This window comes from Balaenoptera physalus (assembly GCF_965194825.1).
Source record: "Balaenoptera physalus genome assembly, chromosome: 16".
Lineage (NCBI taxonomy): Eukaryota > Metazoa > Chordata > Mammalia > Artiodactyla > Balaenopteridae > Balaenoptera > Balaenoptera physalus.
In genome coordinates, this window is record NC_138898.1 from 52,283,060 (window position 1) to 52,287,814 (window position 4,755).

Consider the following 4,755-nt stretch of genomic DNA (forward strand, 5'->3'; position numbering starts at 1 on the left):
TTGCATTATCATCATTAAAAGTGAGGAGGTGACCTCACTGTGCCCAGCACCCCACACTCGGCCCCATCCTCTGTAAATAGTGCTGTGTATTCTGTCCCCCCCCCGATGCCGGGGCTCTGGGTTGCAGAGTGCTAGAGAGTTCTGGTCTGGTCAGGTTGGAACTGGCATCGAGACCCTTGTAAAGCTTGCACCGCCTGGGCCATCAGGAGGACGAGATGCCTAACCCAGGCCAGGCAGGCCCGGGGAGGACTGCCGTTCAAGCAGCTCGCCCCCTCAGTGCCATCGCAGGCGGCTGAGGGTGGCTGGGCCCTGGCAATGGAGCCCAGCCTGCGGGTGAGGCGTGTGGCCTCCTCTTGCCCAGCAGCGCCCTGGCCTCAGCAGCTGCCCCAGCCTCTACATGTAGCACCTGTGCCATCCCTCCCCGCAACTCCCACCAACCCCCACTCCTGTGCTCGCGCATCAGCGTCCCCGTGTCCCCGCCAGACGCAGGTGGTCCTGGCACCAGGACAGCCTGAAAGAGCAGCAACCCGGCCACCGCCTGCCCCTCAAGCTCTTCCCTTTTCCTGAAGCATCTGATCCTGCTCTGCCTGGAGGCCGCTCTCAAAGCACTGCGGATGAGGCTGCTGCAGAACTTCGACATCCTCGATGCTGTCGGAAGCGGGCCTGGGTCCCAGCTCAGCTGGAGGTGCCGAAGATGGAGCTGGGAAGTGGCAGAGGGGGCCGGGCCCGTGTCCTGCACCCCAGCACTACCAAGGCGGGTACTTGTCCTCCGGGTCCCAACGAGGCCTGGAGCCGACCTGCCCTCCCACCCTGAAGACCCTCGCTGGGGGACCCCTGCACCTGTGGCTCTGGCCCACAGACCCAGGGGCAGGGTGATCCCCATAAGAGCTCGAGGAGGACTGGTCACCCGGGCCCCTGGTCAGGAAGGGCCAAGGCTCGCCTTGGGAAACATGACCCGGCAACAGGATCGTGGTGGAAGTTGGGGGCCCCTGAGCCCACAGCACCTATGGCTCAAGGCCCCAGTGCCTTCCTTCCCAGCTCACTGAGCTGGATGTGTCGAGTTGCTGAGCTCCCAGTTTGATGTCCGCAATGTGTTGGGCACAGAGGGCCTTGGGGGGATCCAACGGGTTGTGTATTTGTAGCCTCTCGCAGAATGTCTTATTTTGTAATGACCGAACTACTCCTAGTAATAGTTATACATGTATATGGTAATATATATGGAAATTCAATATATTTTCTAGTTAAAGCATTCTAAAGTAATCAGTGTTTCTAGCAAATTGTCGTGACTTCGGCTAATGAAATGTCCTTTTGTGCCACAGTCCTTGGCTTAACAAAGATGTGAATCTTGTAACACAAGAACTATGAAATGCGATGATCCTGTTTCTACTGTAAGGGAAGAGTGTGTGTTCCCAGCATGAGGTGCCTAATAATTAGTGAGGAATTGTGGGCAATAGATTAACCACTGTATCTAAAAATCCTCTAATTAAAACATTTCCACTAACTGCCGCCTGGAGGGTGTCCTTTTCCCGCTCCGTCCGCACAGGCTGCCTCATGCTCGGTGTCAGGGGAGCCAGGCTGGCCAATTCCAGGGTCCTGTGCTGCCGGCCCAGGAGCTGCTGGAGCCGCCTCCTCCCTCGGCTTCCAGCATCAGACGCTCAGTGACCCGCAAGTGGCAGAGGGTGACATTCCCTAGAGCCAAGGTTGAATCCCCCGGTCTGTGCCTCTGAGGCTGGGACGTGGGTAGCCAAGGCTGGGCCCACATTCTGCACTGACCCCTGTCCCTGTCCCCCGAGTCTCGCCTGTACATCCCTGGCCTGCTGGAGCAGGTTCCCCCCATGGGGACCTCCTTCTAACTGCCACGGTGGACCTCCCCGGGGCACCAGGATGCTGTCCTCACGGTGCCAAGGTGCCTGTGAGCCCTTGGCTCAGACCCTGACCAGGCCCCTGGGACAGTGTGTCCAGGACTGGCTTGGGCCAGGCTGTTAAACAGGTGCAGAGCAAAGAACCCAGCGTTGGGGCTTCTAGGAGAACTTGACCACAGGTAGGACAAGCTGGGAGCCTATCTCCCCAGGAACCACTCTGCCTGGAGCCCAGATAGGCTCCTGGCTGGGCTCTGGGTCCCTGGGGGTCTCCCCCGGCCTCCCTGGACTGTCCTGGCCAAGTCAGCACCGTGTCCTCACACCTGCCCACCCCCATGAGGCCACCTTGCTCCCTGACCAGGCGGCCCAAAGCCCTCCTACCATACATCAGGCCCTGCCTCCAGTTTGAGGTTGCCATGGCGACGTGTTGCCAGGTTGGAGGGCCCCTGAGCACTGACTTGGGCCGGCTCCAACTGGTCTAAGCCAGCTCCAGCGGGGAGGGGCCCAAGGAGTGCTGGTCCAGATCTGTTCCCAGCTGACCCTGGTGCTGAGCCTGGGGGTGTCCTGCCTCAGTGGTCAGGAGGCTCATCTGGAGGCCTCCAGACTACTGTGACCTCATCTGCAGAGGCCATGGGCCTGGCGGAGGAGCTAGAGCACTGGGTTCCATCCACACTTAGTTCCTCAGACCCTACGGACTTTGCCACTTGCCCAAAGCCTCGGGCCTCAGTCAGGAAGCTGTTTTATCTGAGCTTTTAGAAGAAAATAATGAGGGAGCAGCAAAAGAAAGTTGCAGGGCCCCAGCCTGGGTCATTCCCTCCCAGCCTCTGCTCTTACAGGTGACCCATCCCAAGGGGGTCTTTCTTGCCTTGAGGAAGGAATCTGGGGCCCCAGAGCCAGGATGAGTGCCTCAGCCTCCTGTGTGCAGAGGGATGTGCGTGGAGGAGCCAGGCACCTGACCCATTCCCAGCTCTGCCGCCGGTCGCCTGGGCCTCACGGAGACCTGCAGAGCCCTGGCTGGGCTGCTGCTCTGTCCCCACCCCCAGCCCCACAAAAACCTTGGGCCTGAGGCCTCAGAGCACCCAGCCTGGCACAGGCTCCACCTGCGCAGGTGCTGGCGCAGGACCCCCACTGGGCTTCTGGTTAAGTGCCCCAGGCAAGGGGTCACGTGTGGGCCAGACCCCCTCTCACCTGGAGCCACCACTTCTGCTGGCAGAACCACCCAGGATAGCACAGGCAATGGGACAGAATCCTGCAATCCCTCAGGGTCCTCCAGCCCAGGGCAGGCAGGGACCCTGACCCGAATCCCCGGGCTATGTGCCCATGAGTTCCCTGTGGTCCACCTCCCTTCCCGCTTTTCCTGCCATTGTCCTTTGACAGGTGCTATGGGGGTCAGAGAGCTGTGGGAGGAGCCTGACTGCTAGGAGGCTGTGCCTGCAATTCCAAGGGCTGCCACCATAGGGCGTGATTTCATGCATTATTAAAAGTGATGGCAGTGCCCTGGACTTACCAGGATGCCTCTCACCTCTGAGGCACCTTCTCCCTGCCCATCAGCAGCCATCAGAGTGTTTGCCCAGAGCCTGGTGCTTTTCTCCTGGCCCTAAGGAGGAAAAGCCACTCACCCTGTCTGCCAGACCCTTTCCAGCTGGAAGCTCCACGAGTAAACCCACCTCCCCACAAGACCCACTGAGCCCTGATCCCCATAGGCAGGGTGTCTTGTGCCCTAACTCCTGTGCATGCCCTGAGCTGCCCCCTCACAGCCCTTTGAGCTCAGAACCGCTGTGGGGGACCTGGGGCAAGGGGGCCAAGGTAAATCCTTCAGCTCCAGGCCTGGGGCGCAGGCACGGGGCAAGGGGCGTCCCTCCCTGTCCTCTCCTGGCTGTGGGATCACACAAGGATGAGCTTAAACCTCCAACCCGCAGAGGCCAAAACTGAGTCCCTGAAGGAAAGAGCCCCTCCCAAGGCCACTGGAGGGTCCTGGGCAATGGTGGCACCAGTTCCCATCCCCTGTGGACTGGAGGAGCTGCAGCTGACTCTAACCAGCACTTGCTCCACGGTAAGACCATCCCCTCCCCCTGCTGAGAGGTGGGCTCTGCTGCTGCTATCTCCGTTTTACTATTGAGGGAAACTGAGGCCCAAGGCAGCGGAGGAGTGTGGCAGGGCAGGAGTCTGACCCAGGAGGTTGGGGGAGAATGAAGGGGTCGGCACGAACGGGACCATCACTCCCTCCCCAGGAAATGTTTGTGGTGGGAAGGACCCTGAGGATTATGCTTTCCTGGGGAAACAGAAGCCCAGAGCTGGGCTTGGGACCCAGCCTGTTGCTGTGTAGCCCTGGACAGGCCCTTTCCCCTCTCTAGGCCTCTCTGGGCCTCAGTTTCCCTACCTGCAAAAGAGAGTGGTGAGGTCTCCTGGCGCCCTCTGCCCCGACAGGCTGCGTGGTGTTAGTCTTAGAGGCTGGTGCATCTTCGTGACATCGCTGGCCCCCAGCCCCTTAGCTCCCCTCAGAGCTTGGGATGACGGTGTGAGTAGAGGCCCCCTCCACTGGCAGCTGCCCCTCCTAACTTCCTGTTTACAGCAGCTGCAGACTCTCATCTCTTCACCCCAAAGCCATTAGGATCACCATGGCAACCAGGCAGTGTTTGTTCCAACAGGTTGGCAGAACCTGATGCAAGACTGCAGAGGTGGGGGGGCATCAGCTACAAGACCTGGCTCAGGACCTGCCAAATCCCCAGGGAAGGACATTAGCTGCACCCAACCCATTCCCATCCCCTGCAGAAGGAAGCCAAGGGGCAGCTGGTGGCGTGGGATCCAGGCCCCTCCCCTGCTCACCTGACTCATCTGTCCCAAGCCATTGTGCATTTCCTGAGCACCCCCGCCCCCATCTGCCTGGCTGTGCTGG